This window comes from Dromaius novaehollandiae, chromosome 5 (genome assembly GCF_036370855.1).
Source record: "Dromaius novaehollandiae isolate bDroNov1 chromosome 5, bDroNov1.hap1, whole genome shotgun sequence".
Classification (NCBI taxonomy): domain Eukaryota; kingdom Metazoa; phylum Chordata; class Aves; order Casuariiformes; family Dromaiidae; genus Dromaius; species Dromaius novaehollandiae.
This window is the reverse complement of record NC_088102.1, coordinates 63,935,894-63,960,644: the sequence shown is the minus strand read 5'-3', so window position 1 is coordinate 63,960,644 and position 24,751 is coordinate 63,935,894. Positions and strand designations below refer to the sequence as shown.

Genomic DNA, 24,751 nt, shown 5'->3' with positions numbered 1-24,751 from the left:
CTTCTGTGACAACATCTTCTTGTCTCTGAGCTCATGCTTGAGCTTGAACAAGGGAAGAGGTATGAGCAGAAGGCTCTGAAGTAGATACAGAGGCGTGGAGGCACCTGAAGGTATGGCTTCCAGAAGACCTTCTGAAATACACAGATGCAGCTAGTTATTTTGCCAGTGTTGTTTTGTGGCATTAAAAATAACCAAGGAAGAATATTTGTAATGTAGTAGAACCACTAGGCAGTAAAACCTTGTGATCTTCTTTTTCTTTAAAATATGAATGAATTCAGAATGATGTTACCTTCTCAGTTTCATAATATGGCCAAAGCCTTCAAAGAGTGCACTTTAGGATTCCTCAGCTTTGTGTAACAAAGTAGATTTCAGTTAGAATTGATACTGATACAATAATATATTTAAATATGGAATTAAATCATGTAGGAATGGAAGTAGGCCTTCAGATTTCTTGGCACAATTGTTAAATGCCAGCACATAGTTAAATGTGTTCTCTAGGTGTCCTTTCTGAAGCTGGTGAAACATCTCTAAAGAGAGAATGTCCCAGATTCTTTACTACCATCTGTCTGTTTTCAGCTGTAAAGATCACTCTTTTAAAAATTGCTTTCTTAGATTTGGTGGTTAGACTAGGAAAACTATTTTAAATGTTACTTTGGCAAAATTGTTGTTTTACAGTCAGCTAACAGTCGTGTGACACTCCATGCTAATCAAAGGTCTTGGCTCATACTTTGCTGCAGGAGTATACAAGTTTCTGTTGATGGTAGTGACACCACAGCTAAGACTTTTCCAGGAGTATGCAGAACGGTGTGCTAATAAAAATGTGCTTCAAAAAGTTTAAGGATAATATCTTAGAGTAAGGGTTCAAGTCTTTTGTAGCTTATTTTTGTAAGAATTCTCAGGAATTTTCTGCACTTCCTCTTTATTAGTACATCCTAGTTGATTTGATTTAAGAGAGGTATGTACGCAGCAAAGGGATCACTCTTACTGAGTCTGAGCCCTCCATGCTGCATATTGCCACCAGCTGTGAAATAAAGGTGATTTCCGATCTATAAAACAATTTTGCCTTTTATGGACCACACTATACTGGAAAACTATTTTCAAGCTTGTAAGTTCAAAGGTAATTGGCTGTATCTTTGTGTCAAATTCTTTTCAAGCCATCAGGCATTTTCGGTAGAAAAGATTCACTTCCATTTTGCAAAAATAATTATTGGACATCTGATTGGCGCTGTAATAAGCAAACACAGAAAAATCCTTAATAGAAAGATTTGAAAATATTCAGAATTTTACACCTAAGAAATTCAATGGCTTTAAATTCTTGTGTAGGCTAGGAATAAAAAAACTGTGATGACGAATTTGAATACCTACTTCAGTATTCAGAAGTTTCTCTGAATTGCAAACAAGTAACCTCTCCATACCTATTTGATTTGAATAAAATAACATTTTAAAAATAAATAATATTTTAAGATTCTGATCTTGGTTGTGACTATAGGTGACTGAGTGAGTTGCAGAAATGAAAAACGCAGAAAATGTTTTGCCATCTTAACAATGTCTTTTAAACTACCCAATTAATAGCCTAATCACACATGTACCGTAGATGAGGCTCTTTAATGTGTATCCTTTAAAATAGGTTTGTATGGAGTTCACAGAACTCTTTTTAAAATGGTTTGCAGCCAGTGCTGTTGAGGAGCCCATGTAGAGTGAGCCCTTACCCAAATTGAAAGATGCCTGCTGATTTTTAGGGCAAGTACGTACTGTGATATAATTTCTTTAATGAATGTAACGGTGAGCAAACATCTTTTCCTACTGTATACTACAGTGTAAATTCTGTGGGACTTTCTTATCTTTGGTGCTCAACATGCCTTAGAGAGAAATGAAGTCTTGCATCACTCCTTCGAATACATCTGTTGTATGTATTAGAGTTTTACAGGGAGGAGCTCTGTGAACATCCATGTACCGGTGAGAACTGGGCTAAAATAAGGTAGTGTGTCAAGTTAATAGCCGAGTTAGAAGCGGAACAAAGAACTCAAGAATTCCAGTCTTCTGCTCTAACCTCTACGCTAGTACAGCAACAAGTCCTTTTTAATGTTGTTACTGTTGTAACTTTTTCATCCACCTATAGGGTCTGGATTTGAGTTAATGTGAACCACTCGTGTCTAATACATAAATATTTTGTGGTGTACTTTCAGGTATTAAGTGTCAGTTATGCTCATATATAGTGCTTGTGGTCTCTGTTGTAATAGTAACATTGAGAAAACGAATACATACCGAAAGACTTCACCATGTCTAAATAAATATATTTAATCAGAATCCTTTGGCTTCTGAAAATAAGTTGTCTAATGAGAATTTCATCTGAGCAGCTGTGACTGAGGAGGTCAGCAAGCATTGCCTAAGAGAATATGGCCCAGCTGGTTAAATCTAGTTGTTGTAGTGATTTAAATGGTCAAGTGCTGCTTGTAATCCAGGACCGTCTGTTTGTAAAGGGAAGAGTGAGTGCTTCAGCATAATGTACAGCTGTTTTAATCTCTCTTTAATAATAGTGCTTCAGCCAGTGTCATGTCTTGTGTATAATACCGTGAACAGGAGCGCCTCATACAGGACTGAATATATCTTAGGTCAGTCTTTAGCATTAATTGTAGTTTGAAAAAAGATTATCAACATCGCAAGATTAACAATATTTTTTGACTTTCTGGTCTAGTATTTGTGTACTCCTTATGTTACGGCATTCCCGTGACTTGATTTGTAAAGATTTGGGAATGAGAAAATTATAAAAATAAAAGAATGCTACAAATATTTACAGTTAATTTGGGTATGTAAAGACTTTGCTGACATGTGTTCTCATAAGGCAGAAGAGGTCAGAAATGAACAGGTGCCTAATTTAATCAACAACACTAGACTCTAGGGGCTCTTGGATAACTTTGATAGAGTCATCTTCTTACTTTTTCTGTAAGAAAAAGGATTTGTTTACTGGTCCTTTTCTGTGCAGGTATCCTCCAGTAAAATCTAGTGTTACATTTCTTTACAGTGCTTAGATGGAGAGTGTCTGTTTGATAGCACGCTCAGACCGCTTCTCTCCCTTTCTACCCCTGGTCAATAAAAGAAGTTTCTTTCAGAATATCACTTATATTGCTTTTGCGAGACCCATTTCCATTGCCTGGACGGCCTGACTTCTAGGCTATGAACTGGCTTCCAGACAGTTATCCTACTGTACTTCATCGTAAGCCTCTCTGAGCAATAATTAGTGGTACGCATCTTGTGTGCAGCGAGGAGAGCAGATTTCCCTCTTGCAGACGGGGAGCGCTAGGTTGACAGGTCAGCTGGCACTTGTGCGCTGGAAACTGGGCATGTCGTTGTGGCCGAGTGCTAAGCCCTCATCACTCGAGGCCTGGATTCCCAATTCACTTGTGACCTTGATTGTGTGTGATGTACACGGTATCGCTTTTCAGCCCAGCTCAGGGCCGAATTCTAGCACAAGCTTTTTATAAACTGCTTCCCATTCTTGTTTCCTCATTGAAGACCATAGTTGAACATGCAGAGATCAAAGATTTTTACTTAAGTGTGGTGGAATAATGAACATCTATGTAAGGAGTAGTATATTCATAAGTTCCTATCTATTCTCTGTCATGTGCACCTGTTTGTAGTCTCTCTCTATAGGTGGATATATGTAGCTCATAGTGATACATAATATTCCTAAAGATGGCTAAAATAAAAATTATTCATATATAATATTAATCTTATATAGAATAGGGACTTTAAAAATGTAGAAAACCGTACTACACTACTCTGTAGCAGTTGTTTCACGTTTTGTCGGGTTTTGGGTGTTTTTTTTCCTTGAGCTTCATGAGTTAATAAGAACTGAAGGCTTTCTGTTATGTTGACTTAAAATAGATTAATGCTTCCCCTATAAAATTTTCTGTCATGCCACTAAGGACAGTGTACCCAAATATTGCACACACAAATATATACACATTTTCTGTTGACTTCACCAGGAAATAAAGAACTATAGCTTTCACATAATGTGTTTTATAACTGGGTACTGGTAAACCATTTCAGCTGTAATTTTATGCAGATTTATTTTTTAATAGAGTCTGTATGTGTTAGATCTTACTGAATGAATGGGAAGCTTCAGTTTGTATTCTTTGTCTTAAACCTCCAACAGCTGAGAACAGACTGAGCTCTGGCATGTACCCTTGCCTTTTGATACAGTTTTAAGCACGATCTTTAAGGATGTTAGGTGTCAGGAGCTCTCTTTTGTGGATCAGGCCAAGAAGTAAGCTACTGACTAGCTGTGGTCAAGGAAGATGGTTTTGTTTGTTTTTCAGAAGTGTTGCTGAGATTTGATTCAAATTATATCTTCTGTCATATTCTATGCCCAAAGTTTCCACTGATTAAGGCATAATCACTACTTGTCCTGGTACACCTGGCATTTATAACAGAATGTTCATTATTCTGCAGTTCTCTGCATGACTGCAGGTATTATTCTGTTTTAAGACCTTAACAATATTCCTGGGATTTGGTATTAGGATTATCCAAACTAATTGTTAGAAATAAATTAATATTAGACTTTTCTTGTTTTGTGATATCTATGGAATCCCCAGATGGGGGCTGGGGTTCCTCTCAGCTAAAAGCAAACCCTTTGGATGTGAAAAAATATATGCTCTTCAAGAACCTTTCATTTTCTTTGAAAAACTTTCCCACATCTGCAAGGTACCAGTCTCATGGTACTCCCCTTTTCATCTTTAAACCTTAAAAATCATTTCTGGTAAGCAAGTTCACAATTGGTTATATAGATAATCAATTTAATGCACATTTTTATCAGAATCTGTATTGTTAAGATTTCCCTGTATTTGGTTACAATCCACAGATGTACTTTAACAGGCCGACTGAATAAAGCACGTCAGTAACTCAGCATTTATACAATCAAAATTGAAACCTTTTCCCTTCCTCTTCTGCTTCCTCTTCCTCTTCCCCTTCCCTTTCCCACCAGTATGCTAGATATATAATAATCCTTCATCTTTCTCAGTTCCTAGTAATGGTAGCTGTACTAATGTTGTGGTAGTGTCTGGAGACTGGCTGAGGAATTCTTCTGCTGAGCTCTGAATATGCTTCCATAAAAAAAGGTGCTTGCCCAAAAGAGTTCACAATCTAAACAGGTAAGCCAGACAAAGTTAGAGGAGAGATATGAAGCACATTTTCCTACGCTGCTGTTTTCTTGCATTGCTTACCTCTTTACCATATAATTAAATGCGACTCTCTGTTTTCTTTTAAATCCAGTGACTTTTGTAAAGTCATGTTGGTCACTTCTTTTCCTTGAAATTTTTGTTTCTGTTTTAGAGGAAATATATTCCTGTGCTTATATAATATTTAGAGAGGTTTTATGGATCTTATTATATAATATTTAGAGAGGTTTTACGGATCTTAAACTTTCTAAAAGTTTGTTTATTGAAAAGTACAACTAGTTCCTATGTCTTAATAGGCTAAATTAAAGTAATTTAGTAACATTAGCACAAAGAAAGGGGTTACTAAGGTTAGTTCCCTGGTAGCTAAAATAACTAAAAGAAGATGCAGCCTAGTTTCTGTCTGAGTTATCTGTTGGTTTTTTTTTTAATCAGAAATTCACTCTTCTTTAAAGCAGAAATAAATTAAATGAACTAATTTTAATGGCATTTATAACCAAACCTGTGTTAAGGTAATTATTTTTTTCCAAAAGCAGACTCAGCCTGTGTTTTCCAACCATATCGTATCTGGTAATTTTTTTGTCTTATATTCTTATGTATCCTTCTAGGTATATGAGAATTTATGCATTTTTGATTATTTCCTGTTTTACGTCCTTTAAGGCTCTCAGATTACCACTTCATGATTAAATGCTATTGCACAATTTTTATTTAAGTAATTGGCACGTGTTGTCATCTTTCCGCCTTCTCCTCACATTTATTATCTGCCTGTTTACATGACAGTCTTGCCCAGTGTTGTATCGTTGGAGCACCTAGTCATTAATCACAGGTTCCACGTGCATTACAATATAGTAATTCCTCAGCATTTGCCAGTATATCTCATGCTACATTCAAACATTTCCCTTCAGTTTTCTTTGTTCATAGAATTTATTCATGGTACAGAAATGGAGATCAGTGCAGACTTTTACACAGGTATAATGAATAAAAAGAGCTATATAAGTAAATCAGTAAATATGGAGACCATCCTTTATGCAAAAAGGTACCAAAGTTTTCATGTCCCTTCAGTTCTTAGCTTTAATTCAATATTATCAACGAATTTGAGTGGAGATAGCCACATGATCACAAGTAAGATCTACAACGTTGCATCACCCCACCTTTGTGGAGATTGTATGTCCCAGTGCAGGTTGTTTTCTTGTCGAAGTGCTGTACCTACAACATTGCTGCTTTTGCCAATAAACAGAGTTGATCTGAGCTTGAATCCTGCTGCAGGGAGGGTCTGAAATTCAGGGCTTAGTTTTGAAGATTGGGACATCTCTTCTAGCTATGGTACTTTTGGGTAGACGGTTAGTTTTACCATTTTATATGTTCACATTACATTTTCCTCACATTACAGTGAGGAAATGGGTTCACTCAGGCCTCAATATTTGAGATCAGTAAAACTCTTTTCATGAAAACACATGGGCTTTCAACCTTTCCTCATTGTCTTTTAACCTTAGCTACAGACAGCCTTGTAGACAGAAATGGATCAAATGGAGACAGGCCTGGATCCTGCACGTACCAGCATCTCCTGATCATTCCAACCAGTTTTCCTCCAGTGATTGTACTGTCTGGTGTCCTTACCTTCAGGGAGCGTTCTATCTTCTTCCTTTAATGCGACTGCATCTCTTCATTCCTGACATTGTGAACTGCTATATAAGATGTTACTTACATTTTACTGTGTGGTAGATTATCTCCATTCTTCCATTTTATATGATTTTCTGCAATATGCTCATCTTTTACCACACGCTTCTTTAGGCATGCGGTATAAGATCTGCTCTCTTTACACTGTTTGGATGTTTTGGTGAGATCTGCTCTGTTTACACTGTTTGGATGTTTTGCTATGAGTATCATGAATGCATATAAAGAGGCATAGCTAAAAAGCCAGCTTATAAGCCAGCTTTCCTTAGGGTAGTAAGAAAGGCAAGTTCAATGTGAATGGGCACAAGTAAAATCAGGCTCAATGGCAAAAAATGTGAGTGAGCAAATAGCTATAAAAATATGTGAAGTTGCTTCAGTGGTGTGATCTTGGCAGCAGATAAATAAATTCAAACTTCATTGGTTTCTCGGGTGCTGTGGCATAAACCATGTTATGATCACATCATGCTTCAAAATAGTAATTGAAATGCCTTCTGTAGTAATCAGATTAGTAGTAGGGACCGGACTGGAATACTTGCCTTCCTAGAATTGTCAATGTAAATATGAAAATATGAGAGAAAGATGCGGCTTAAACGTGGCCAATCTTGTATGCCATTGTATTTTCAAGTTCTGTAGGGTGAACGACCTCAGATTTCTTTGGTGATGAACTTTAGTTTTAGTTAGTCTTATTTGCTTTGCCATTCCTGCTGTTTTGCAACAGGGCCTAAAAGTGCTTTAAGTGCTTGTGACTGGGGTAATGAATGAAAATATCTTTCCAGCACTGAGAGTATTGCATTAGACTGAATAGTCACCTTACCTGTAAAAGCACTATTAGAGAGGGGCAGCTGTAAGTAAGGATAACGATTTGTGTCCAGTGCTTATTTACTGAAAATTGTAAATGTATTATTTATTGAGAGCTCTCCAGACAGTGCTTGTCAGAATAAAAATGTCAACTCTAAGCAAAACGTTATAATACATAATAAAAATGCTAGGTACGCAGTTTAGAGATACAGCTAATTAGATCTGCTTTTCTTAAAGAAACGTCAGTAAAAATGCTCAGCAGCGTATACATTTTAAATGCTGATATATTCCTTATTTTCCTATACAGCATTTGGTTTAGATACCTTATCATTACTTAAAAATAATCTTGACAACTTTATTTTGTTGCCACGTGAGAGAGGAAGGCATTCGCTGCCTGGCTGCAGGAGGCAGCTGCACGTTCAGACCGTCGTGTTCAGGGAACAGAGCGAGCAGCAACTCTCACCTCTCCGCTTTAGTCTGAAGCCACACGGTGCCACCTCTTTTGTGGGGGAAACCTGCCTCCAGTGGAAATAGCAAACAATTATTAAGATTAGTCTTCAACCGTGCTAAACAAATGTTACGTTAAAAGGACTAAGTCTGTTCAATGTCAGCGTTACTTTTGTGTGTTATTAAATGCAATTAAGCATTAGGGAAAAATAGAGCTCTTTTTTTTTTTCATTTAAAATAATGTATTATACCATTTAAGTATTTTTAGTAGTTTTTATTTTCCCTGAAGCTTATAATGGGAAGAACTTGAGGTTAAAGAAAAAGGAGATCTTCCAGAGCGTTCATAATGTGAGGGAGGAAATTGGGTTTTGAATTTATCCTTTTTACAAAGAACAGTTCAGCATAATAAAATTCCGGATGTAGTCATTAACAGCAGCTTTCTTCAGCGGCGTGCGTCAGCGTGCACGGGAGTGAGCCTTGCCGTGTTTATTCCTGTGACGATACGTGCGCGTTCCCCCGCACTCGCTTTGCCTCTCGGCTTCACAGCAGCAGAGTCGGGGACAGGCTGAGGTTGGAAGGTGCTGCTGCGGTTCATCTTGCACAGCCTCCGTGCAGGGCAGGGCCAGCTAGAGCCACTTGCCCGGGGCTGGGTGCCGGCAGTTCCTGAGTATCTCCAAGGATGGAGCAGCCTGGGCAGCCTGTGCCAGTGTTCAACCACTCTTGCTACTTGTGCCCATTGCCTCTTGTTCGTTCACTGGGCACCACTGAGGAGAGTCTGGCTCCGTCTCCTTTACTCCCTCCCATCACATATTTACACACAGCGATCAGATCCCCCTGCGCCTTCTCTTCTGCAGGCTAAACGGCCCCCACTCTCTCTGCCTCTCCTCGTACGGCAGGAGCTCCGAGCCTTACCCACCCTCGTGGCCCTTCACTGGACTTGCTGCAGCGTGGCCATGCCTTTCTTGTACAGGGGAGCCCAAAAGCGGACACAACACTGCAGATGGGGTCTCAGAAGTGGTTTATTTTAAGGCCTGTAATTCTGTGCTGTAGGACTAATCTACCTTTCAAGTAAACAGGAGTTTTGTTATGGACTTCAGCAGTGGTATGCTCAAGCCCCATGCGAGTGCTACTGATCTGCATAATTCAAGTTTTAGCCCTGCGTATGGCTTCACACGTCCTAATGCATTGCTAATGAGCACAAAGTAAAAATTAGGAACAAAACGTAATTCTGTATTCTGAACTGCATGTTTCTATGCTTCATAAGCTTGTTTTGCGTTATCATGAATCCTTTTAGTCCCCGTTTGTAATTAGGCATCTTCCTTATATACTTATTGGCATGCTGCGCTCCAAAACGAAGCAAGAGTTAATGGTTACATGTGTCAAAATCCTCCCTTTTCTGTATTCCTTTAATAATATAAAGAAGTGACTGTGCTGCTACAATTAAGATTGTGATACTCATGAAGGAAAGAGCGCAGCAGCCCTTGTTCAATACAGTAGTGAAGGCAAGCACTGTGTAAACATCCGCAGATAGCTCTCGTTAACATCCTCAGTCCTGACCCGCGGCACCCATTCTGTTCCAGTCTTGGGTCGCTCTTTAACATGGGCTGCCAACTGTGTAAGGCCATGCCAAAGTGTCTTGTTCTACAGCACAGCATTTTGGAATGTATCTAATAGCTATTTTCTTTTATTAATCATAATATATTTTTAGTTTTACTTACTTAGGTGCCCAGAGTTCCTGGGCACAGTGCCCTGTGTATGAATGCCTGCTTATTTTCATCTTCCCTTTTATTAACTGTTTTTCTTAATGCTTTTCATAACTGTTTGCCATATTTTGACATGAAGCTATAATGCACTGCTGTCTGCTCATCACATGATCTTCAGTGAACCTGAAAAACCATGTTGAATACTCTTCTGTCTTGTATTCGTTTGAAAATGTTGGAGCAAGCAGGCTGTTTTACCCATCCGGAGGAGCGGCGAAGGCACGGGAAGGCGGGGAGCTCTGTAGGCAAGTTCTCGTTAGGCCCACAACTCTCTCAGACTGAATTCTGCCCACATCTATACTTACGTTGTACGGGTTAAGGGAGATGCAGGAGGACAGGATTTTGCTTTTTCTACTCTTTACCTGCGGTTTTGATGTTTAAAATACCTTTGGTTCTCAGGGTAGGTCTTAGCACTCCTTATCATATCTTAAATATGTAATAAGTAGATTACTTTTAAATATTTACAGTGAAACAAAAACTAACACATTGAGCAGAGGTTTGTTAAAATGTCAAAAGAACTTGCCATAGTGAAAAATAAATATCGAAACAAGTTTATTCTTGAGGTGAGTCTCAGAATTATGACAGGAATAGTTCTGCAAAAATCTGTCTAGAGTTTGCATCACAGTTCTATTACATTTTACACAACTTTGAATGGCACAGAAGTAATTTTACAGATCTGGCATGCACATGCGTTGCTAAGTAAAATAAGCTTCCTTTGCTTCAGTTTATCAGTTTTATCTGGGGACTGTGTTTTTAGCTGTTTAAATATGATTGTTGCGGTTCTATTAGTAGGTTTCGTTATATCTTTAATTATCCTAGTAATTAATAGTTCAGTTGGAGCACTGGTCCCTCCAAGTTTTGGAGTGTCTGTTGTTTCTGTGATACGAGTGGACAACGTATCATGTCTGCTGCCTTTCAGTCTCTGTGTATCAGATGACACAACAGACTATGGCCAGGCACGTAACCTCAAAAATCAAAGCAATTTGTTAATGAACCAATAAGACAATGTAATAAGCATCTCTATTCACTAGTGTCCCCCAGCTTTCAGTTATTCCTTTTAGCAAGAGTAGCTAGTGCTGTATCAACAAATTATATCATGACACTAATTTGGTTGATGAGAATACCAGGAAAAAACAGTCTAATTAGAAAACGCTGTATGTTAGGTGGCAAAATGTGTGATATTTTCTTTTTTATTGTAAAACCGCAATTTGTAACTTCTCATAGTTAACGGTTTTTGTCTCCCCCCCCCCCTCACTGCACATTAAATCATTAAAAAAACACCAAAAAGAGACTATGGGATCTGAAACACAGTGGCCCTGAAGTGATGGGAAAATGGCCAAGGTGTCACAGCTAATTTCTGACCCTGCTTTATGAGTTCTGCTGTTCCTTATTCCCCTTGTCAGTCTGTGAATCCCTGAGGCTGTACAAACTGGCCTAACATCACTCAACTCCAGTTTTATATCCTCTTTTAATAATGTTGAGTCTATTCTGTCCAACTTTGATTCAGACAACCTGCTTGTCTTGAAAAAGTGATATATTTAATCAGTGGCTCTGTCTCCAGCATAGCTCCCACTGCGTGAGACTAGAGCCAAGGAGTAGTGCAGTGGCCTGTCACTTCTGTTTGAATAGGTAATGTGGAGCCGTTCAGCCGAAGAGACAGGAGCTGGAACTGCTTGTTAGGACACATGATCAAAAGCCACTCTCTGCTTTCTGCCAATCAAGCCTCATGTCGCCTTGTGGGGCAGACATTAAATAGATTTTTCTGCCGTACACTGTGGGCACTTTGCCAGTTTGACATGTGAACTGTTACAAAAGATACCAGAGTTTCCACTGCTTGCTGACTGCTTTTAAATATTACCAAGCCCTGCCTGTCCAAAGTTGAATATTTTAAATAACGTCTTATGATAAATTTCCACTACTATTAGGCAGTCTTCTTCCTGCTCCAAACAGTTCATAGATGTTTTTAAAAACAAAACTATAAGTTGGTGTCTGGAGACAAACAAACAAACAGTCAAAAAACTGTTGAAGGAGCCTGTGACAAATAGATTCGAACGAGATGAGTATTGTCTGAGACCTGGGGTGAGTTGCCTGCTTTCACTGTTGTCATTTTGAATGTTGTTCCTATTTCTGGTCTTTCAACATTATTTAATTAGATTCTCCTAGCTGAGATCAGAGCCCTATTTTATTATTATGTTTATGCGGAGGGCTATTAAAATTGGCTTGTTTTGTAAATTAGGCTGAATTTATTTATTGTGTTTAGTGGCTGCTGGTACAAATATGAATGTCTTAAAAGGGCTCTGTAGTTGTTTCTAGTTATACTTTCCCTGGCTTTTTCCTCTTTGTCTATTACCCTTCATAACCACCTCAGCTCTTGTGCCCATGGCAACAACACTCAGTGGTGGAGGCTAACAAAGATGACATTTAGGCTTTGCCTGAGTAATGAATATTCTTTTGTAACTTACAGGGCTACTGAATTTATGCCATTTTTAGATGGAGGTCCCCAATATCTAGATAACTGCTTCTGTTAATGCACTGGCTGTCTTGGTATCCAGATATTTGCTACTTACACACTGCTTGCTGTTCCTGATACAATGATCTTTTTTTTTTTTTTTTTTTTTTTTTTGAAAGAGTAAAACATTTTTACCAAAACATACCATGGCAGTCTAGTGGAACTCATTTAAACAGTGAGCTACACATAAACAGCTGCTCCTTCAATAAGCCATTCTTTATAATACCCTTATTACCTTCTAGTGTCTCAAATTCTGATTAGTCAACAGTGCTGATTGCTGTGTGGCATTCCACTGCCCATCTTCCTTCTGCTCAGCTGCTCATGTCTTAGCTGCTCCATGATTACAACACAACTTGGGCATTGTTTCTCCAAGTTGTTCTTCATACTGCATATCTTAGACAAAAAAAAAAAAAAAATTCTTGAGGAGAGGGAAGATTTTATTTCGAGTTACTATGAATTCTGTGAAACTTTGTGAATTGTTTTGGTGCAACTGTGAAACTATCATGTTCTTCAAAGTCTGCTTACTTCGCAGCTTTGTAGTAGGAGGAGTAACTTCTGTAGGTTTACAAGGACAATCTATAAATACACTCCAGCTAAAAGCACTTCAGAAGAATGAAGGTTAGTCATTGTAAAATTTGGAGTGTGGCAGAGCAGGAGAGACTTAGAGTGGGATTTTTTTTTTAAATGCACAGCCTTGGCCTAGCTGTGCTTTCACAAAAGTCAGTGGGTTCAAAAATCAGTAAGAATAGAGCTAATTTGTCAGAGAGCAATTCTGAAAAACCTACCCTCAGTATTACACACTAAGTTTTGGAAAGGTGTGTAGTGGCAGCAAGAAAAAAAAGAATGAAAATGAGAAGGTTAGAGAAGAGATCATATGAGTGCTCTGGAGCTCCAATTTCTGGTCAAAGCAGCAAGCACAGAGTTTTGTTACGGACGTTAAAACTTTGCCAACCAGTTTATAGGTAAATAGTGGCGTAGTGAGGAGAACACCCTTACTGTGACTCCATAACCCCCCGCAGGTTCCTTTGGCGCGAGCCCTTCGAATCAAGTCATCGTGAGCATGAAACGCTGACACACTCAAAATGCAACCCCATTAAAGGCCTTAAATCTGTCATTGTGCTCTGGAGCCTGCTCTGAAAATAGCAAAGCTCTTTTTGTAAATTAAAATCGGTGTGAATGGGAACAGATGTTGACATGCTTTACTTTATCTGCAGGGATCCCCGTGAAGGGGGAGAGGGTCAGTGAGGTTAGACGGTAGGAATTACTGCAAATGTGCAAAACCCAGGATCGTCTAATATAGACATTGTCTTTGCTTTTATGCAGAGTTGTAATAATATCCAGTGGTTACTTTGGGTTGCTGATAAGTCTGTATATAAGGAAAGACAATTGTGTAATACCTTTAATTCCTCGGCGGATGCCGTCTGCCCCCCTTCATGTCTCCCCATGCAAGGTGAGGGATACGGATACTCGCTCCCCTCCGCAGCGTTGCTGCATGCAGACCTGGGTTCAGGAGATGCGCGGTGCCTCAACCCCCGTTTCCGGCGGGGACACCTGAGCTCACTCAAGCCTTCGGAGTAGGCGGGCACTCAGCGCGCCCTCGGAGCAGGCGCCGCAAAATCTGTATTCCAGCTGACGTTGGGTAGCATTCCTGGTATTTCAGCATTACTTTTTAAGATTTTGGATGGACTCTCATGTTGTATTATAGCCACCACCAACTTTTAATAGGTTTCGAAATAAAAAAGTAGGCTTACTCTGAAATGTGCAATTTATTAAATAGCTTTGGTAGTCAGTTGAAATAAATTCTTGTTGAAGATTTTTCCTGATTAAAAAAAAAAGTAGCATAGGATGAATTTATTTATAAGAACTGTAACAGTTTCCCTCAATTCCTTTTCTATTTTAGATTACCTTATAATTTTCTAAATCTACATGAACAATAATGATCAATTTTGTCAGTATTATTCACACCTTTTATTAATTTAGCATAGATGAATAAATGTGAATGTTGTGAAGAGTTGATTGGGAATAGATTTTAAATCTGACAGTTAGATTACAGGGTACCTAAGAAAAAATGGCTCTTTCACTAGGTACCTAGTAATTTAATTCTTGTTTGAAATTATTATAATTTATTACAGTGTGTGGGTCCTAATGAATGTCTACTATTAAATGAAAAGGAGAAATTGAAATTATGAAATTCTTTTAACTTGTATCTTAAAAATCCTCTTAAACAATTCAGTAGATATTAATAAGCAATGTGCTTTTCCTTCCCTTTTATGTATGTACAAACAAAACCATTTTTGCCAGTTCATAATGATATCAAAAGAGTGCTGCTGGAAAACTTACTTAGAATCAAAACTGTCTTAAAATAGAATGGAATAATTTTAAATGATGAAAAATATGTAAAATTTACTATCTTGTTTAGACATTTAGAGCCTAAAGGAAAATTCAAAATGATCGGTAGAAATTTTGCCTTTGTAAGAAATGCAGGTGTGTGTGTTGCAAAAATAAACTTTTCAGCATTTTTCCTACTAAAGGAGTCAGTCATTACAGCCTAAGAATTTCACAAGCATTATGCTTTTACCATCATTATTTCAAATAATTTTTCACTTTACTTATTGACTTTGTTTTCAAAAATGGGTAGGAGAACTTAATGCTAAATTAGTCTTTCCAAATACACGTGAACAATGGGCTATGGTGACATTTTAGATAAGCGATGGAACGCATATTGCGAGGTGCCTTTGCTAAGAGGACAAACCTTAAAATTATATCAGCACCTGATAAATACAAAAGGGTTAGAGGCTTCAATGGAAATTGTCTTCATAATTACACTATTTACAAGTCAATAACAGCTGTGGCCATTGGAGTTCATTGCTTTCAAACTGGTACAAGGAAAACCAGAATTTGACTCATCTGTAGTGTTTTTGTAGCTCTTCTAACTCTGTTACGCAGAGGATTGCCATTATTGAAACATGAACAAGTATCTCTTGCAAGTCAGACAGAGTCCTTTCTAAGCCAGACAAATTACTAAGGTTGGCTGCCATTTCCTGATACTTTTCTTTTTGTGCCAAACAACCCGGTTACCCTCCTTACGCAAGTCAACTTAGTCTGAGTAGTAGACTACTACTTCTGGTTACCTGTTGCTGCCTTGCAGCTGGCAGATGGAGCACCAGTTGGATTTTCCATTTTAAGGAAGCAAACTAGCATTATTGCCTGCTTGCATCCTTTGAAGTGCATGTGTCTTTTCCTCTGTAAGAATGTGTTGGATATTACTCCTCTGCATGTTTCCTGATATGTTGCCAAAAGAGAAGAGAAGAGAATGAAAAGGTGGCTGTGGTGACTGCTCTAGCAGCAGCTTTGAGGTGTAGGTGTGATTTGGGACTTCAGTAATTTTTGCATTTTCAGCAAATAGATATTTCTAAGACAAGGAGATGATGCCAATATTTTCAAAAGTAGCCCGGATTTGGGAACCTACCTTTTTTTCCTATACAAAATAGACAGCATCCAAAATCACCATATTTGAAAATGTCTTTATAGGCACGGAACAAAACTTGTCATGTTACCCATTTGTCCTCTTTCTCATTGCACCCACTTGTAGTGAGCTGTTAGACTGTGACTGCACGTGAACTTTGCTATCTAGTTCATTTCAAGCCACTGGTAGAAAAAGGGAGCCTAAACAGAAATTGTTCTTTTCAAGCTTCTAAAAATAGTCAGGCCTTTCTCACCAGTTAGGAGTTTTTATATGTTTACTGTTCTTTACTATAACCAATTCCAACAACTGCACTTACTGCTGTTACATTAAAAAAATAGGAGCATGAAGTTTCTTTAATAGTAAATATTTCAAAATATAAATGTGATATTAATAATAATAGTGTGATTTTTTTCAGAATTTCTTAGGCAAATTTTAGTTATGCAGATTGCTTATCGAAATTTATTTTCAGTAAAATATGTAAGTAATATCAAATTGAATTATTTATTTTTTTGAACTTGTGTATTTTGGTTCTTGCTTGAACCTTAAATGAATGTGGAAATCTGAATGAGATGAGATTAAAAGGTTTAAATGGCTTTAAAATTATATTTGCTTTAGTGCAATCTGTCAGTTTAAATACTAATCTGCTTTTTTGTTTGAGACTGCATGGTAAAAAGCCAACCAAAGTGGGTTAAAATAGCCCAAAATATTTGCAGTATGAAGCTTGTTTGTTCCTTTCTTAATCAGTCAGCGTCCTCTAGGAAAAGTTCAGCTCAGTGTTTCGATATTAGCTGTACTTCTTAGAAATGACCTTGTGGGGTAGAGAAGCATGGCACAGTGGCACTTTCCAGCTGTACACATGGTATCCGTCGGGGTACAATCATGCTCAGTCCCAGCACCGCAGGCTTGGACATATGTTGAGTTTTATTTCTTTCTTCTGACATTAATCCTATTCACCAGCTGTTCTGCCAGCTGCCATTCTTCAGCTTGGAGATTACATTTTGGGGGATACCAACAATTGCCGAGTTGACCAGTGTTCTCCCCACTTACTTTAAAAATGATTGGAGTTCGGGGTTAGCATTACTCAGTCTTTTTTACTGCCCATGTCCTTAACTGTCTTTGAATTCTAGACTTGATTTATGATCACTTTGAATACACTGCAGAAAAACCCTCAAAAGAGCTCCGATTTCCACCATACTGGTAAATCTGTGTTCACAGGGAAGGAAGAAAAAAAAAAAAGGTTTGCAGTTAACATTCTGAAAGCTGTAATTAATGCTACATGCACTATTATGTAAACAGCATTAATTAGTGACAAATTCTTCTGATAAAAATCATATTTTAGTCAAAAGAATGTCTTAATTTTTCATTTTTACATGCTTCTATTTTAAGAAGTTGCTTTTTTGTAAGAAACAGTTTCACTAATCTAGTTTGAACAGACTATTAAATCTCTGTTACACTCCTAACATATACTAATAAGTCATATAGATTTCTCAGTTCATATTCCAGATGATCTGTCCATAAGCAGGATGTTAAACATCTGTAGTTTAAGCCTTCTGGGACTAACAAATGCATTAATGCTGGAAAGAAATGTGGCCTGAACAATAAGGTTACAGACCATGTGGTAAAGAAACAACCCCAATATCATCGGCTCAGCACATACGGTGCACTATGCCTGAGTTGTAATACAGCAATAAAAGAACAATGAGAGTCTTAAACTGTGTCCGTTGATAGTATATATTTATCACGTTCATATCAGTAAAGACAGAATCCCATATTCAACATAATTATTTCACGGGGTAATTTAAAGATCTTTGTTACGCATCCTTCACAATTGAGCAAAATTGGCTGTTAGCTGGATAAGGTTAAGCTAAACTATAATGGTAAATATTTATTACAGGAATATTCAATTAATAGCACATATTCTGCATTTCTTTGCACAGCCAGTGATTACATTCAGATCATGCAAAGCAGACGTTGGAATCATCCAGCTCAGATCACTCTTTAAGGAAGCAGTAGCTACATTAAAAAAACCCACCCACCTTGATTCCTTTTCCCTGTTCGCTTTTGCAGACTTAATATGATGTTCATTTAATACAGGTATAGAATTAAAGTATCAATACTTAACACAAAGTACATTTCAGATGGGAGTTGCTCTTGACTTCCATCATAGTCAAGAAAAGTTTTGTGGGGAGAAAGGAGGGGGAGGAATCCTAGGAAATATTAACGAGGAGATGATGTTCCAGACTCACCAGTAGTGAACCCCCTTTACTAAATATGGCCAGTCTATTTATAGAAATATTCATATTTTCATTGGTGGCCAAAGCACTGCTTATAGGAAAACCTACAGGTGACTAATAGGAGTTGCTCACTAAGTGGAATAATGAATAGTATTAGGTGTCAATTAAATCAAGCTTCCCCGAGGTGCAGGTGCTCCACAATGTACTGACACATTTCAAGTAGCAGCGCCACTTCACCCATGCATATGAACAAGCACATTTGCATATTAAAAAGCTGAAAATTATTTAACTGAAGCAAAAGTCTTTTAGAGATGATGGAGGTTATTAAAACTGTTGACAAGAAAGAAGGTAATTGCCTGAAAATGAGAGATGACATTCTGCTATACACAGGGAACGTTGTTTTTGTTGTATTGTGCAGCAGTGCCTGGGTGTATAACCTATTACATTGAGATTGCTCCTATGCAATTAGACCCTTTTTGTCCTCACTTCAATAAGGCTATGATTATGAAGGATTGAAGAACACTTGGCATATTGAATGTCTGTTGTTTTTATAACTTCGTCAGAAATGACAAAACACGTTTTGTGTCCTGTTTTTTCTTTGTAGGCTTATTGATTCTGTGATTATAATATTCATAAAAGACAATGTGTTCATGGTTGAACACTCTGTCATTTATACAGGTTTTATTTTTTTTATTTTTCAGCATAGTACTTGTTTGAATGCCAAGGTGTTAGTCAGAAAGATGGGCATATAGAAAGTAAAAAGATGAATAGGTGAGAAATGTAGCACTCCAATAATGCCAAATATTTCTATTAAAAGTGAAATAAAAAGCCCATGTATTTCAGAAGCGCTTGCTCAGAAATGCTCACCAACTTAGAGGGAATTTACTTTTTATCTCTCAACAGTGATTGTTTTCCTGTGTGTTTTCTTTGTCCTGTCTTTCCCGGTGAGACTTGCAAGAAACCATTTGAATTGCATCTTGCAAGTGGCACAAAAAATTACTTCTGTGTAAGCCACAAGTGAGAAGCTTCGTTTAGCTCACATACCCTTCTCCAAGGAAGAAAACAATGGAGCTTCGTTTTATGTAGCTCTGTAAGAAAAAGGTGCCTGGCAGGCAATACCATTTAATGCTTACCACCTAAACGGTCATTTGTGGTGGGATTTGCGAAACTGCCTAAGAGATTTGGATGCCCAGTTCCCATTAAAGTTAATGAGAATTGGCGGCATCCAAATTCCCTTTGCAGCTTTGAAAATGTCAACCAGCCTTTCAGTGTTTGTGATCATGCTGTATGTTAAGAGCATGTTTCCTACAAGCTCTGTTTTTCTTAGGTTTTCTATTATGTTCCAGGAGTTGGCCAAGGATCTGAAGAGAACAGTGATTGAAGTGACTTGCTTTGAGTTTGGGCAAAGGTGTTAACCTTTCTGCTTCAGATACCTTGTCTGTAAATTGGAGACTCTCATGCTCATCTGATTTTGCACTGCGCTTTGGTATCTTTTGAATGAATTTGTTTATATGAAAAGGTATTCATATTTGCTAATAGTCAGGTTCTGTGCACTTGTGGTTTCCTGGTCTGTTTGAGGTGTGTGAGGCACGTAAGACCCTAGCCTGTCTAAGACAGTTTTAGGCGTGTTGAACCACAAAACATTGTAATGATATAAATTATTTATGATATAATTGATGTACTCAAATACATAATGAGTCACGAGGATAGATGATCCAAACGCAAGTAAAAGTGTGTCATCTATTAGTATTAAGTATCTTGTCAAGAATCCATGATTTCTTTCAAGTTGTGGCTTTTCCATATGTGATTGCGTTTTAATCTTTTGGGTTTTTTTCTGTTTGTGAGGCATGTGGTCCACTGCATGCCATGCACTTTCAGCTGACCCGTTCATGAAACCATTATTTACTTTGATCTCTGGGACACTGAAATTATCTGGTTTCTTAAAATTATGTAGGTCACAATTTGAAATAGTAAAATTCACAATTTATGGGATCTATCTTGCAGTTGTTGCTTAGATAATACACTGTTGTGCTCAAAATGTAACAAATTGTCATATTAAAGAAGCTAGTTGGACTTCTATCATTTTGAGATACCGCTGCTGGACCGGATTTTCAAATGCCCCTGATGCTAAACAGCTCTGGTTTAGTCACTTTAAAAAGTAAGTTTCATTTCTTAATATTTTCAGTGTTGAGAACTGTGGGGACATGTAATAGAAATTGTTCCCATCTTTTGGATGCCTGAAAGAGACTTGAACTTTCTGGAAAATCTAACTGCTTGATTCTTGGTAAATGAAAAACGGGAGCTCAGTAGTTGTTGCGTAGTTCAGTGCTAGTAACACGTTCTGTATGATGCACGGTATATATGTGTATACAGTGAATATTTGCTTTTTCATTATTGTGACACCTGATAATCTTTACAAACAAAGAAAATACAAATTCAACGAAAATACTGATCTGTTTGCTCTGAGGGAGTGCACCACTTATTAGCTGTAAAGGACATCTATGGAATGATAAAATAAGCTGTAACTTCAAGCACAGTAGCTCACATATTCTGCTATAATATACTGTTGGAAGGTTTGTTAGCCAGGAGAAAGAATAGATGACTGTTATGGGCCAAGAAATATCATTTGATAGGTCTTGTGCAGAAACCATTATGGAAGTCTTTTTAAACTAAAAGTAATCTCATAGATTTTAGTAGAAAATAAATCAGTTTGCATGCTATTGGAAGTTGATGTTTCTAAAATAAATCTTGTTTTAGCCAACAAACATTTGGCTTCAACCAAAAGACAGTCAGAGAATGTTCTTTATGCCATTAGTGAAGCAGAGCATATGTTTCTGCTTTAACGTTTGCTGACATTAAGTATACTGATTTACTGTTTTGAAACTAGTAGTTGGGCTGCTAGGATCCATTTAATTTGTCTTAAGAATTAAATTTAAATTTTCTGCTGCACTTTTAAATCACATATTAAAAAGTAATGTCATTTTTTATATTTTGGAAAGAATAAGGAGTATGATTACACAGGATCTCTCTCTTGCAAGGGCAGGCTGTCTCCTGTGCTCCACGGCATGGAAAAGATGAGAGTGGGAGCTGCTCTCTGGCAGAACTGTCACTTGGCGGGCAAGTAGGGAAAGAAAAATGACATTAAACCCGGGCTCATGGAGCCCCCTCTCTACGGTTGAAGCCGTGGTCTTTTTGAAGTGAGTAGCCAAGTGGAGCTTGGTGAACTTCTCAAGCTTGCTCCTGATTATTATACCATTACCTGCAATTACAGAGAACTGGATTCAGAGGTTCAAGAGATCCCTGCTTGACTGGGGTTCCTAGTGTGCATCGTAGCCACCGACATTTCTGGCGTCTCCTTAGTAGCTTTCGTTTGGTGTCCCAAACTTCCCCAAAAGGCGGTACAGTGTCAGTTTTGTGAGACATGGTAGAGGAATGACCTTCGAGGGCCCGTCAGAAAGGGTTAAGGCACCAGGAGGAGGAGGCTGGCTCACCCCGAGGGGGCCCTGACTTCTAAAAACGTATTTGCAGCTGGTGGCTCCTGTATCGCTTTGTCTGAAAGGAATTAGGCAACGACGTTTGCTTCTGATGGAGGGGGTATTTAGCTCATAGAGTCTTGACTCCACAGGCCTCTGTACTGTGAACATACTTTCCAGTGACCAAAATTATCAGTTGTGGTTACTGATTTTGGCTGCCTAACTGGAAACATACTGGGACTGATTTTTCAGATATGTTCAGCACTTACAGCTTCAACTGAAGGCTCCCAAAACTACTGGGCCCAGCAGCTCTGCAAATGAGATGTAATTTGACTCAAGCTTTGTACACAAAACCTCTGGCCGTTTTTAAATACTGCAATCGTGTATGTATCTGTTTCTAGCTATAAACACACACATGTGTATACAAGTTTCATAAGCATTCAATGTACATAAAATACATGAATTCTATGTATTATTCCAATTCATCTGGGCAGTAAAACCCAGCTGTCATTAAGCAACACTTTTCCTCTTTCAAATGACAGTTATGAAATGGCAGACTAGTCATTCTTTCAAAGACCCAGACCTCGTTTATTGAGATGCTCAGAAGCATCTGTTGCTTTTGCTGTGCCTCTATTATGCCAAGCTGGAGGTGCTGTTGATAATGCCTTCCGAACAACCTTCCGTTTTAACGGGGATCAAATTCTCTTTATTAGCATGAAAAAAGAGAAATATTTATCTTTTGAACTGGATAAATGCTTCTCCAGTTCTTACTAAATGTTTCTAGAGTCACAGGGCTCAATAAACTCTCCTTCTTTTCTGATATTTGGAGGTGGTATCCTGTCTGGTAACAGCAAATCTAATAAATAAAAATCTATACATATTTTAGCAAAAGAATACACTTCCTTCTGCCTATATTTGTGCAGGCAGAATATATTTTTTCTTTTTATCTGGTTTTATCTTTAATCTGGTTTAAGAATGGAATGGTTGAAATGCTTTGGTTGAATGGCTTTTTTACTGTTTTTTCATAGGGATAATGTTGAGAGTTTCGTTAACAGAAAGGCTTACATGTCAGAGGAATAAAAACACCCTAACTGTTGTTTAGCTATCTAACTCGCAATTACACAAATGGCAATTAGGCATTTAAATCCTATTTAGATATCTGAATAACTTTGAGGATTTGAACTAATAGATCTTTATTTCTGACACATTTCTTACATGGAAAGGAGAATTAGAGAGGGGAGTATGAAAGCGGTAGTACAATATCTGATGAACTGATTCCTAGGTGGTTTGCCTGTCTGACTCTACACAGCATTTGTAAATGTCTCAGTTAAATGTTTGAGAAAATAGCCTCTGTCCTAGTTGCCAAATTTTGAAATTTCAGAGATCCAGTTGCACATTTGATTTCTCCAAAATGTGAGCTAAAATGAGAGCAAAGCATTTCTTAAAGGCCAGATTCTCATGTGGTATGAATCAGAAAAGTTGTATCCTGATTTAAAAAGCAGTTGCTTTTTGTACCTTTTTTCACTGTATGATTCAAAGCAATATGATTTTTGCATCACATCCATGGGCAAATCTGACCTCTCTTGAATAGATCCCTTTGACATTTGTTTGAATAACTGTTTGAAGAAATGACTAGATCCAGATTCTGCTTTATTTTTTTCACGTGGAGATTGCACCAGACCTAAGAAAGGACTTGGTGAGGAAGATCTGTTTCTTGGCCCTATCAAGTAATGATAATAACTGAAATGAAATTCTGAGCCCTACTTGGAATAATTAATTATTACATTTTCCAGGCACGAGTATTTGGGGCAGCTATTTTCTGTCACATGTAATCATTTAATACTCATTATGAAATTATGGTCAGGATGAGCTTAATAACTTTGCATTGTTGTGTTTTCAATTCAGTTATCTCTATTACACAATGTTATTTCTGAAGTCCGTTTTTTTGAAATTGTGGTTTGCCAAATTTTCCTGTTTATGAACTGTTCAGAGATAATTGAAATTGCCTGTTTCTCACATGTATCCTATTCATGCCATCTGCTACCTGAAATTTAGTTTGGATACTTGCCATGCAGTTGTAAAGTGCTTTTCAATTTTATTTATTTCTTGTTGACCATATGTTGTGCTTATATGTGTGTGCAGTAGTATCCTATATATATCTATATATAAAAAAAGAGAAAGCATTCATTTAAATATTTTGATTTACCCCATTTGCAGCAGATTACCTGTTTCCGCCTTGTGACGTATCAAAACCAAAATTCATTTCATTCAGGTTTAGTGAAATTGGTCTTCATTCATGCCAAAGATTGAGAGTTACTGAATATGGCGTGGTTTTGAAAAAGCGAACACTGTCAAGTCAAATTTAAAATATGAAAAAGTAAAGATAGTTTTATTGAAAAAAAGGATGCAGTTCTGCTTAAACCTGTTTAGATTACCACTTTGCAAGAGACTTAAGTTTTGCAGCAGCCATGTGAGATAAAAAGATCTTCCTTCTGTCTGAGAAGCTGAGGTGTTAAGGGATCAGGGGTTTGATCTTTCCATCGGTGATGTTTTGGAAATCAGTATGTTTTGCAGCAGTGTGATGATAAACTGCTCTTCCTACAGCCCAGCTTCTTTCTCCTGCAGCGGACTGGCTGGACTAGCCCAGTGTTGCAGTGCATCGGAAGCCTTCTGGCAGCGGAGCGGTTATTGCAGAGCAGTTACTGCGCCTTCTTCAGGCTTGCGCGATAGTGTTACAGTATTCAGGGACTCCTATTTGGTATAGTCCAAGAATATTTAGATTTTCCTTAACGCCAGTCTGAATACTAGAGGGTGAACAGAAATGCTGTGTGGGTATAGGTATGCAGCACAGCTGAGAGTTGATTTGTTATGATATTTATCTTCCTTTATGCAGGGAGATGGTATAATTTACTCCTGGCTGTGTCACTCAGGAGTAATACTTTCTCTATTTACTCTTGGAGTAAAAAAAAACTCTTAAATTTCGTAGTAGGTCAGCCATAATATATTCTTCCAAGTTGTTTCACAAATGTGTGTTTGTATATGTGGATATGCATATATATATTTATACGTAGTATGCATTCAGGGGCTGAACAAAATGCCCAGTAGCAGTGCGGAGTGCCAGAAGCCTTTACCAATGCAGTCATTACGGCTGGGCACGCATGCGGAGAGCTTGCTCCTGCTTCTTCATAGCGGGCTCTTCCGAGGGGCTCAGAGAGG

General features: G+C 37.9%; 1 protein-coding gene across 18 annotated transcripts in view; it reads left to right on the top strand.

Moving 5' to 3' along the window:
* SOX6 (SRY-box transcription factor 6) overlaps positions 1-24,751 on the top strand; it is a 386,297-nt gene that overhangs the window by 165,653 nt on the left and 195,893 nt on the right. The gene's annotated exons all lie outside the window — the stretch shown is intronic.